The 12,476-nt window shown below is 50.1% G+C and overlaps 1 protein-coding gene across 1 annotated transcript in view; it reads right to left on the bottom strand.

The window, feature by feature from the left end:
- MYO18B (myosin XVIIIB) overlaps nt 1-12,476 on the bottom strand; it is a 232,628-nt gene that overhangs the window by 48,705 nt on the left and 171,447 nt on the right. The window lies entirely within an intron of this gene.

Genomic DNA, 12,476 nt, shown 5'->3' with positions numbered 1-12,476 from the left:
TCTGTTATGATCCTCGCTGGTTCATGCCGCTTCTGTGGGACGCTTTCACATGCTGACTCCTCTAATGCAAGGGCACTGTGCGCTCTCCAGAGAGGGGCTCTGGATGGATTTGATTTTCTGGGCTGAAGGAGGCTGAGCTCAAGTGCAGGGTTTCTCGACATCAGTATTATTGTCGTCCGGGGCCACATGACTCTCTGTTGCGGGGGCAGGAGAGTGGTCCTGGGTGTTTCAGGATACTGAGAGACAGCATCCTTGGCCTCGGACCCGCTAGATGGACGTAGCAGCGCGCTGTCCCTAAGTTGTGCCAAACAAAAATGTCTCCAGATACTGCAAACACTCCACAAGGGGGCAAAATCGACCCCAGCTGAGGGCCAAGCTAAAGGCGTAACAGAGGGGAGAGACTTAAGAAGACATAGACTCCGGATGAGACAGATGTGGACTTGAATCCTGAACAAACCACTTCCCACTCGCTGTGTGACCTCATCCTAAAGACATAAAGCTCCCCAATTGGTGACTCCAGCGGCTCTGGTATAAGGAGAGGGTGTGATGCGCCGGCAGCCACACTCCCATGAGGTCCGTGCACCGCGGGCAGCAGCTGCATCACCATGCTGCCGGTCAGACACGCAGACCCTCAGGCCCTGCCCCAGATCTGCTGACTCTGGTTGGACATTTTAACAGCAGCCCTGGGTGATCCGTGGACACTCGAGCTTTGAGAAAGACCGGCATTTCAACTGAGAGCACAGGTTTTGGCGCCTAAGAGACTGATTACATGTTCTGTCGCCAAGCCATCCAGCCGTGGCAAGTCACTTCACCTCTTGCAAGCCTCTTTAAAATGTGTGAGAGAGAAAAAATACCACCTCGCTCATGGGGTTCGAAGTGCGGATTTAACGAGATGGGGCACGAGGTGGGCCACGGCGCAAACAGGTAGTACGTGTCAGTTCCTGGCCTCCCTGCCTCCCTCCGCCCAGACCGCGACAACAGCAAGCCCGGCTCCCAGCGGTGAGACGCAGAGACATGGAAGGAAGCTCCCTCTGTGCACTTCTGTGATCTTCCTTTTGATGGAATCTAATATTACAACAGCCACTTGGCCGCTCACGGTCCATTTATTCATTTATTGACCCAGCAGGAAGGAAACACAACCGCCGAGCTCTCTGCTGTCTCTTTTCCCTGCACATCTCAAGGTTACAGCCCAGTGGCACCAGCCTCTGGGATGAACAGACTCATTACCTCGCAGCGGCGCCCCGGGCTCTCACAGGTCAGTCTGTCCTGCCCTTGCAGGTGCTTAGGGTCATCTCCTGCTCGGCTCATGGGGCCAGGACTTCGGGAAGGCAGGTATGGGTCCAATGCCCTCTTACTGGTTTCCCTCAGTTTTTCTCCCGGCGCCAGGGAACATGTCAGTGGCAGCCCCTTGAAGCTCCTTCCTCCTCTCAATCCCTCTCTGGAGGCCAGATGCTGTCCTGGGAGACACGTGGTCTGAACCAGGAGAAATAGTCCTCAATGTGGGCCCAAGTCTGAGTGGGGCCCCTTAGAACCTCTAAAGTAGGTCTGTGAGTTTGCTGTGCAAATCCCAATACTTGATGAAACCCTTTCAACTTGTTTCAAACAAGGTGCAAACTCCGGCTCCCTGGGTCAAATCTGGCCTGTGCCTGTGTTTATAAATAAAGTTTTATTGGAACATGCATTGTTCATTGACTCATTCTCTGGCTGCTTTTGTGCTATAGCAGAGTGGAGTAGTTGTGACAAATATAGTAAGGCCTGCAAAAGTCTAAACTATTTACTACCTTGGCCTTTACAGAAAACATTTGCTGATGAGGTGCGACCTCTTGAAATCTGGGCACACTCTCAGGAAGAAGGGAACATCACGTTATTTCCTGAGTTCTTTTCCTTTTGTTTGCTGAGAAGTCACATCGGTCGTCTTTTTTTCCCCACCCAAGCAAGTAGCTCACAAAGGCTGGAGTCGGAAGGATTCCCCAAGTGTTTGTTTTTAAGCCTCCCTATAGCAGGATGCTGTGTGTCTAAACCACTGCCAAACTTTACTAACAGCATCGACCGTGTCACCTCCCACCAAAAGCGAACAGGAAGCCCGGCTCGGCTGCCCGGCTGGGTGGATGTCAGCTGTGGAAAACTGTCTGAACAAGGACAGATGGAGCTTGTTTCTGCCTTTCTTCTTCCATTTGAAAACTTTTTGGGAGGGAAGAGGAGAACGCTGTTAGGGAAATGAATGTGTTGCTTCTAATGATCTGAGTGGGAGTGTGCCAGGGGTGACATGCAGCAGGATGGGCTCCGTGTCATTTATTTGCAATGCAGGCAAGGCAACACTGGGCCAAGAACAGAATCCCAATGAGACTGGTGCCCAGGACACTGAGCACAGATAAGGAGGCGTCTACGGACCCCAGGTCACAAGGGGGACGTAGCATGTCGGGGAGATAATTCCCAGAATTGTCCAACTGGGAAGGATTTAACCACTGCCGATGCTTATACCGCTGCTCGGAAGCTCCGAGCCTGTCTGTTCTCCAAGGGGCTCTTCTGTGCTAGGTCTCCCCCTCATGGTGATGCTGGTGGTGGGGGTGAGAATGAGGATGGTGGTGGTGGTGGTGGGGATGGTGGTCATGGTGATGATGAGGTGGTGGTGGTGGTGATTTGATGATGATGGTGGGGGGTGGTGATTAGGATGACCATCAGGATCCTGATGGTGGTCACGGTGATGACGGAGGTGACAGTGATGATGACCGCTTGGTCTGAATGTCTGCCTGCACTTCATTCCTCCGTTGAAATCCTAACCCTCGAGGCGATGGTATTCGTAGGTGGGGCCTCTGGAGGTGGATTAGGTCATGACGATGGAGCCCACATGAATGGGATTAGACGGCAGACAGAGTCCTCGACCTTTCCACCACTTGAGGACACAGCAAGAAGCACCAGCTATGAACCAGGAAGAGAACTCTCACAAGAGTGCGACCATGCGGGAGACCTGACCTTGGACTTCCCAACCTCTGGAACCATGAGTGCTAAGTTTCTGTTGTTTAGAAGCCACCCGGTCTGCAGTGTTTTGTCACAACAGCCAGAACAGATTAAGACAATGATGATGATGATGATGATGTGACAGTGAGTTTGCTTTGTGCCTGGCACTGATAAGCATTTAAATGCATTATCTCATTAAATCTTCCCTGAAAGGCTGTGAGGGGCTTGCACTAACTACCCCTATTTTGTAAGATGACAGAGACACAGAAGGTGAGCGTCTGGACCAGTCACACAACAGGAAGTGGCGGCACTGAGGTTTGCACCCAGTCTCCCGAGTTCTCTGCCACTTCTGTCAGGATTTGGTCAGTGTGCATTGGTCAGTGTGCATTCTTTATGCCTGCAAGTGGAAGTGAAAAGTGAAAGTGAACTCACTCAGTCATGTCTGACTCTTTGAGACCACATGGACTGTAGCCTTCCAGGCTTCTCCATCCATCGGATTTTCCAGGCAAGAGTACTGGAGTGGGTTGCCATTTCCTTCTCCAGGGGATCTTCCCGACCCAGGGATCAAACCCAGGTCTCCTGCATTACAGATAGACACTTTACCCTCTGAGCCACCAGGGAAGATTTTTTTTATGCCTGGTATGTGCCAAGCCACGTTTGAGGGTTCAGTTCATTTGCTCAGTTGGGTCTGACTCTTTATGACCCCATGGACTGCAGCATGCCAGGCCTCCCTGTCCATCACCAACTCCCAGAGCTTGCTCAAACTCATACCCATTGAGTCAGTGATGCCACTAACCATCTTATCCTCTGTCGTCCCCTTCTCCTCCCGCCTTCAATCTTTCCCAGTGTCAGGGTCTTTTCCAGTGAGTCAGTTCTTCACATCAGGTGGCCAAAGTACTGAAGTTTCAGCTTCAGCATCAGTCCTTCCAATGAATTTTCAGGACTGATTTCCTTCAGGATGGACTGGTTGGATCTCCTAGCAGGCCAAGGGACTCTCAAGAGTCTTCTCCAACATCACAGTTGAAAGGCATCGATCTTTCGGCACTCAGTTTTCTTTATGGTCCAACTCTCACATCCATACATGACTACTGGAAAAACCATAGCCTTGACTAAGGAGCTTTATTGGCAAAGTAATGTCTCTGGTTTTTAATATGTCGTCTAGGTTGGTCATACTTTTTCTTCCAAGAATCAAGCATCTTTTAATTTCATGTACAAGGGTAAAGGTAAGCAAAATTTCTTTTTTTCTGTAAAGGACCAGTTCATTAGAATAAGTGATAAATTCCCTTTTGCTTAAGCCAATTTGATGTTTGTTTCTCCCACTTAAAACCAAAAGAGCTCTAACTTAGACCAGTTCAGTCATCCATTTTTATTCATCTACACTTGCAATTCCAAATCAGCCAATTTTTCTTTACCACTGCTTGCTTTATCCTCAAGTTCTGAGATCTCCTTCTACTTTCTCGCTGTTTCAGTTCAGCCAAAGAAGAAAAAAGAAATCACTAGAAAGAGATGAATTATCTTTCAAACCAAATTATAGTTTGGAAATGAATTTAAAACATTAAGAGTCTGACTGGGAGCTCCCTGGGATCACTATCTCCTGTAAGAGTCTGACTGGGGCTCCCTGGGATCACTGTCTCCTGTAAGAGTCTGACTGGGGCTCCCTGGGATCACTGTCTCCTGTAAGAGTCTGACTGGGGCTCCCTGGGATCACTATCTCCTGTAAGAGTCTGACTGGGGCTCCCTGGGATCACTATCTCCTGTAAGAGTCTGACTGGGGCTCCCTGGGATCACTATCTCCTGAAGATGTTCAACTGGGACAGTGACTGTGCTGTTTCGGTTGTGAAGACTGACCTTCCCAAGCCTCTCTGACACGCAATTAAGTGTGGCTTAACCTCATCTAAACAATTTCAATTGGATTTATTTTAATAACTTAATATACACCTGTACCATTCAACCAATATCTCCCCCCCCTCACCTTTTATAAAGTAATTAACTTTGGGGAGTTAAGTTATTCTAATTTCCAGCAAGTCTAAAGTGACAAGAGTTCAACTGCTGAAGTCTCTGGGGACGAGATTAGTATTTGCTCTTCAGTTTGCCATCTCCAGACTCCACACGTTGTGTGTAATTGGTATTAGCAACATTAAATTCTGATTAATTACTGGAGAGCCTGTTTTTGATGCTGAAACAAAGCCATAAGTCAGGGAGTAATAGACCCAATTACTCCTAGGTAGGCTTTCCGTAATAGATTTTATTATCTAGATATCTCATCTCAGAGGCAGATGCAAAGAAACTCATTTCATTAGATGATAACGTCTCTTGAATTGAAGTGCATTCACCACCTGGGATCAGGAGAGCTCAGGAAAATTCACATTTCAGAAATACATCTGGGGCTAGCGACACGAGGTTCTAAGTCCTTTTTAGGAACAAGTTTCTCTCGTATGGAAACCTCTATGTGGAGACAAGCAGGAGGGGCCCTCAGTGCTGGCAGGCCGGGTGACACAAAGGCCCACGTTTTCCCTGCCAGTTCTCTGAGAATATGGGAGGCCGTTCCTAGTGGGCAGAGATGTGGCATGCGAACAGGGAGTTTAGGAAATGTGTCAGGTTGTTTTGGATCACGCTGAGATAACGGGGCAGTAATTAGGAGAGCTATCTCCCTGTCAAGAGAGCTATAAAAGGTGTTATTTACACCCTGCTCATGGCTCCAAAGGGAGAAGGCAATGGCACCCCAGTCCAGTACTCTTGCCTGGAAAATCCCGTGGATGGAGGAGCCTGGTAGGCTGCAGTCCATGGGGTTGTGAAGAGTCGGATACGACTGAGCAACTTCACTTTCACTTTTCATTTTCATGCATTGGAGAAGGAAATGGCAACCCACTCCAGTGTTCTTGCCTGGAGAGTCTCAGAGACGGGGGTGCCTGGTGGGCTGCCATCTATGGGGTCGCACAGAGTCAGATACGACTGAAGCGACTTAGCAGCAGCAGCAGCATGGCCCCAAATGCCCTCCACGTGGAATGCCTTTTTAAATACTCCAGTTCCCAGCCAAAATAATTCATCTTTATGCTCTGAAATTCAGAGTCATTGGTGGGAGACAAACACTGAGAGCTTTCTAAAATCAAACCCTTAACTCTGGGTTTGGTGGATGTCCCTGGGTGTAGCTGGTGGGAGGGGGAGCTGTGATCTGACCTAGAGTTTGGAAACATGGGTGTTTGGGTGGCTTCAAACCAAAACAAAGCAAAAGCGAACATGAAAACTACACAGAATCTGGCTTTGGGCTTCCTGAAGCCCTTAGCACCTTCAGCCAGAATCTCAGAAGACAGGAAGAAGGGAACTAGAGGGGAAGACAGAGCAGCCAGCATGCCGGAGGGGCAGTTATGTGGCAGGCAGAGCGAGAAGCGTGGCGTGGATTACTCGCTTCAGTCTTTCTGAGTCAATCTGATCACACCCCTTTCATACATGAGGTGAAAGAACGTTCTCAAGAGGACAGAGCTCTCAGACTGGTGTAATCTGGCTTAAAAAAAAAAAAAAAAGGCAGTCAGCAAGCGGTGAGATGTGATTTAAGAGCCTCCCCACTTCTGCTCCTTGTATTCTCAGGGCAGGGTGACCCCACCCCAAGGAGATGCCAAGCCTGCGATGTGCTAGAACTAGTTCCTTACTGGCTGGCAAGAATTGATGCCTGAATTTTCAGGAATTCTGTGAGCCAGCTGTTATACAGCTATGTATTATTAAAAGTTGAATAATATCAACTTACAAGTAATTAAATAAATCACGTTGAAAGCAAAGGCGAGACTCTTCCTGGTGGCATAGTGGTTAAGAACCCACCCGCCAATGCAGGGCATCTGGAGAGCTTCTGCGGCTGTTCATGTCTATCACACCCATCTGGTGAAGACACCACATAACAGGGCTGCTCTGCAAGGCCTCCCAACGCCGCACTCCATGACGGCACACTGTTGGCTGGGCACCAGCCCCGGGGGGAGGATTTACATCAGAGAGCTTGGAAAACACTACAAGCTGGGACTCCACCTACCCCGGAGAGCCCGGTGTTAACGTCAGGCGGCACACCACAGCCCCAGCTTTCCTCCTGTGATCTGAGTCTCCCCAGGTCTAAGTTCGCTGGAACCTCCCCACTGCATCCACGTGAGGCTCCCTCCTCAGAGGGAGATTCACCAATATGGAAGAGAGCCATCCCTTCTCTGTTAGGTCTCACATTCTTTTCATTCTTTTCCCCCAAAGGTGGAAAATATACCCCAAAGTAACACCAGATACATAATTCACGAACCATATATAATTGATGTCGGGTTTAACAGAAGTAGAGCCATAAGTGGTTGTCTATTAACTATTTATGACTCTCCCTGGGCTGCTGACGAGCCAGGCTCAGTGTGGAGATCACACCCATGCTCCCATGTTTTATTTAAACATTATTAAAAGCACATAGTCTGCAGCCAGGCCTCCCATTCCACTCTGAATTAGGCCCCGCTGTGAAGTCGCCTCTGGGCCTCGGGAAGGTTAGGACTGGGTCTGTTGGCACTGCTTCTGCCTTTTCCCTTTGAGTTTGGGGTTAGGCTGCCTCCTCCTCCCACCCTTGGGATCCCACTGCAGTTCTTCTGTGACCTGGGGTACAGGCCACTCCCCACAGGCTGCCCTGAGTCTCAGTTTGATCATCTGTCAAATGAGGGGGGCTTCCCTGGTGGCTCAGCTGGTAAAGAATCTGCCTGCAATGCAGCAGACCTGGGTTTGATCCCTGGGTTGGGAAGATTCCCCTGGAGAAGGGCATGACAACCCAATCCAGTATTCTTGCCTGGAGAGTCCCATAGACAGAGGAGCCTGGCGGGCTAGTCCACTGGGTTGCAAAGAGTCAGACACAACTGAGTGACTAACACACATAGACACATACACATACAGTGGACAGTACTGTAGGCGTTACTTAGGGTATCTGGGAGGCTGGGATTAGAGCAGTGATTATTAACAGAGTGACTCTGTTCCCCAGGGGACAGCTGGCAAGGTCTGGAGATATTTTTGTGATGACCTGAGGTGGGGCTACTTGCATGTGCTGGGCAGAGGCCAGGGATGCTGCTAAATACCCAACAAGGCACAGGACAGCCAGCATATCAGACAGTTATTTGACCCAAAATGTCAGTAATGTCAAGACTGAGAAACCCTAGATTACAGAATCAAAAGCAATATGCATTTTTATAACGCACTTGCAAAACATGTACTTGAATGATTAAATAGCATGTGTCTAAATCTTCCAAAGAAGAGAATGGGTTTGAGCCAGTGCAGCCCTGTGTCCAGATTCTATCTCCGCCAGTTGACTGGGGTGTAGGCCTTGGAGCGGTTGCTCCAGTTCTCTGATCTTGGTTTCTTTATTGGTAAAAGAGGGACAATGGCCTCCAAGGGTGAGGCTTAAAGGACAGGTCTCGAGTAAAGCCCTTACCCCAGTGCCCAGCACACAGTGAGCTGCAAAGTCCTAGCTCTCATCAACATGGCCCCCAGCCATCATGGGTGCAGGGCGGGATGCGCACACGGAGCTGGTGGACTTAGGATGTTGTCTGAGTGGACGAAGACACAGTCATCACAGGAGTGAAAAGAAAGGAGAAAGAAAACACAGTAGCATCTATTCAGTGCCTACTGTGGCTATTATTGGGCACTTCTCCACACACCATCTCGGTTCATCCTCACAGCCACCCAATGAGATCAGCTGTATCTTGCTCCCATTTTACAGAAGGGGAAACTGAGGTTCTGCAGTGTTCACTTAGCCACCGCAGTCTCATACTTCGAGTCCAGTGATCTTTCCACCACCCTATAGTGAGCTGAGGTGTCCTCTCCAAAAATCATATCCACTTGGAACCTGAGACTATAACCTTCTTGGAAATAGGGTCTTTGCAGATGTGGTTAAGACAAGGTCATACTGGATTAGGGGAGCTTTAAATCGGAGGCCCAGTGTCCTTAGGAGAAGAGAGGACACAGAGACGGGGAAGAGATGAAGACCATGTGACGATGGGGAGTGAGATGGAACACCTGGAGCCCCCAGAAGCTGGAAGAAGGAAAGAACCTCCCCCGGAGCCTGCGGAGGGAGTGGGCATGCTGACACCTTGCTCTCAGACTTCCGGCCCCTGGGACCACGCAAGGACAAATCTCTGTCTTAAAACAACCAGTTTTTGGTAATCTGTTATGGCAGCTCTGAGAAACTAATGCAGATCCTCCTCCCCAAGATGAGCCAGAACAACTGTGTGAGGAAATGAGAGAGGAGAGACTCCATGTCCGCAGCCAGACCAGTGAGAACTGGTCAGGAGGATCCTCTGGAGGAGGGCATGGCAAGCCACTCCAGTATTCTTGCCTGGAGAATCCCCATGGACAGAGGTGCCTGGCGGGCTATAGTCCATGGGGCTGCAACATGTTGGACATGACTGAGCAACTATACACAGCACCCCAAAGCTTCCAGCCTACTCTGATTCATCATTTAAGATGTTCAGATGGTACATCCTCCAGGCAAACTTCTCCAGGTCTTCCGGTTCTACCAAACCACTTCCTCTTTTTCGCTTGCATATCCCAGCCTGTATCAGAAATATTCAGAGACACATGAATCTCCTCTGGATCCTGAGAACTCCAGAAGCATAGGCCCTGGTCCATCCATGTCTGCACCTCCCAGAACATCAGGGAGATGGCACAGCCGTGTAGCAGGACGCAAACCAAAGTGTGTTGATCTGAAAGTTCCAACTTTTAAGATAATTTTTGAGCTGTTCTCTTAAAAGGTAAAACTTCAAAATGCTGTGGAAACCACTCAGCAAACAATTTCTGAGGATCTATCCTGTGCCTGACCCTGAACTGGAGACCAACAGTTGAATAAACCCACCCCTTATCTTAGAGACTCCCAGTCTAGGAAGACAAGAACACAGGCAATCATAATAACCTACGTAAACGGGGTGAACACAAGGCCATGTGGGAACACAGAGGAGTTACATAACCATGAGGGCTTCCTGGCAGTGAGCCCTGATCGGAATCTGAAAGGTTGAGGAGGCAGGCAGAGGGATGCACGAGAACAAAGGTGATGAGTCAAGAGATAACCTGACATAGGGGCAAGAGTGCTGGGCCTTCACGCGCGACTAGATCACGCGAGGTGATGAGAGGCGGACAACCAAAGGCAGAGAAACCTACAGAGGCTCGGCCTCTAGGGAGAAGCTGGGGCTCTGTTCTGAAGGCGGTGGAGGAGAGCCATGGAAGATTTCTTAGCAGGAGAGTAACACAGTAAAGATGTGCCCCTTCTAGAAGGATCTGCAGGGAGGAGCAAGCATACAGGAACAGTGGGGAGCCAAGATACAAGGTAACTGTAACAGGCCTAGTCCAGGGGGCTGCAGATTAAAATAAAGACAGAGGACACGGGGTTGAAACATGAGTGGGTGGATTTGAAGACTACCTCAACAGGATAAAATCAGCAGGCGTGGCCATTAATCTGTGTGAGCCGGAGAGAGAAGGGCCATTGTGATTTCTAGCTTGGGTCACTGGGGGACGAGCTAAGAGTGAGCAAAGGCGCCAGCTTGTAAAAGAGCCCGAGGCTCAAGGGAAAGTTAAGACTAACAGAGTCAGACCCAAGCAGTGAAGGGTAAACCCAACAGGCACAGCCTTCAAAGCCGGTGCGTCTGGCCGGAAGCCAGCAGAGGCCCGGCCTTCCAGTCACCCTCAGTTCTTTCGGTTGCCCTTGACCTCCCTTGGCTACACTGTCCTGGGGCTGAGGTGGTTTCACCCAAGCTCTGTTAACTATGGAAAAACAACAGGACATAAATCCACAGATGAGCTGTCTCGCCGCCCCAATGACAAAGGGACTTGAATGATTTAGAGCCAGAATATTCTTTTTTCCATAATGGTTCCTGGAGTCGCCAGGAATAGTACATTTACGAAAATTAATGGCAAAACCTCATTTTTCTTTTTTCTGGGACGAGAACTTCCATTGGCGGGGTAATTGATCCTGATCTGGACGTGCCGGTGCACCGGCCAAGGGTGTAAATCATTCACACGAAACAACACACGGCCCTTTAAACCAACACCGGCAGTGACAAATGGGACAGGCTGGGACAGGCGGGAAGGAACGCGAGGGCAGAGCCATCAACATCCTTCCCGCTTCTCGCCGCAGCCCAGGATGCGGGTTCCTTTGTGGGGTCTCCTGCAGCAGAGAGACCATCTCTCAGCAGGGGTGGGTTGGGAGGGCAGCGTGCTGTCCCAGTGAGAGCTTTGAGCTGGACACGCAGGGAAGCTGACCCCAGCTCTGCCACCTGACTGTGCGGCCCTGGGGTTGCACTGCACGTCCACACCTGCTGGGGTGATGGAAGCATGAGAGAAGGTGACATCTGGGACTTCCCTGGCAGTGCAGTGACTAAGACTCTGCAGCTGCAATGCAGCGGGGGGCAGGGTTTGATCCCTGGTCAGGGAACTAGATCCCACCTGCTGCAACTAAGACTTTGCTTGCCTCAACTAAAGGTCCTGTGCATCGCAACAGAGATCTGGCAGGCACCAAATACATAAACTTTTTTGTTTTAAAAAGATGACATCTGCAAAGAGCCAAAGCCCAGAGTGACCCAATCAATGTGTGTTCAGGGAACAAATGAATGAATGCTTGGCTCAGGGAGTTCAGAAATTCACCATCCCTCTCAGGGAGATTTGAACTTTAAAAACAGGACAGGGCAATGGTTACTCACAGAAAATGACTTGTGAGCAGGAGCATGATGCCAACTGGCCTTCTAAGACCCTCCAGATACCAGCACACGGATCCTTTGTTTTCCCGTGAAAGTTTGGAGCCACCACCACAGAGAAACATAGGAAATAGACAAGTAGCAGCCTTGGTGGTGTTTCTCCCTGTGGTATATGCTCTTGGGGGTGAGGGTCCATCTTGTTCCCTGCTGGTCCCCAACATCCAGCCCTGGGTTTGGCCTGGAGTAAAAACTAGGGATATATATCAACTCAAAGAATGAAAGAGCCGGAACCCTGCCTGCCTCGCAGGTGAAGTCTCTCAAGAACACGCAGCACAGAGCAGCCACCCTTGTCTTATGGGGAGGAAGGGAAGAAGGCAGACTGGTGGCACAGCCCGAAAGGTGAGATGCCATCTCCTGGACACCTGGCAGAGTGCCAGGACGCCACGCCAACGGTGGGGGGGGCCTCGGCAACAGGGCTCCCCTGAGAACTCCCCTCACCCAACTCTCCCACCAGCAGTGCTCTGCCCACACTGTCAGCTTCTACAAAAAGCAAGTACCGTCTGATTCCCTGTCCCTCCTCTCCAATGCCATCCGCGTGCCATGCCCAGAGCCGGTGTTCAGTAAATGGATAAATGAGGACATGAGGAAATATGACATCGTCTCCTCCCCCAGTGGAAATATCTATCCTGGGGCTCAAAGGCAAGGTGCCTGTAAGAAGGCAGGTGGGTTGGTGAGCTGGGGACATCCCCTATTAGGACAGGCCTGTGGCTGACTCTGTCCCTGTGCGCCCTGCCCCCACAGAAGCATTGCAGCAACAGCCGGCTGTACAGCAACGCACCCTCC

The sequence above is a fragment of the Bison bison genome, unplaced genomic scaffold (assembly GCF_000754665.1).
Source record: "Bison bison bison isolate TAMUID 2011002044 unplaced genomic scaffold, Bison_UMD1.0 scf7180017864495, whole genome shotgun sequence".
Lineage (NCBI taxonomy): Eukaryota > Metazoa > Chordata > Mammalia > Artiodactyla > Bovidae > Bison > Bison bison.
The sequence above is the reverse complement of the archived record's forward strand: the minus strand, read 5'-3'. Positions and strand labels throughout refer to the sequence as shown.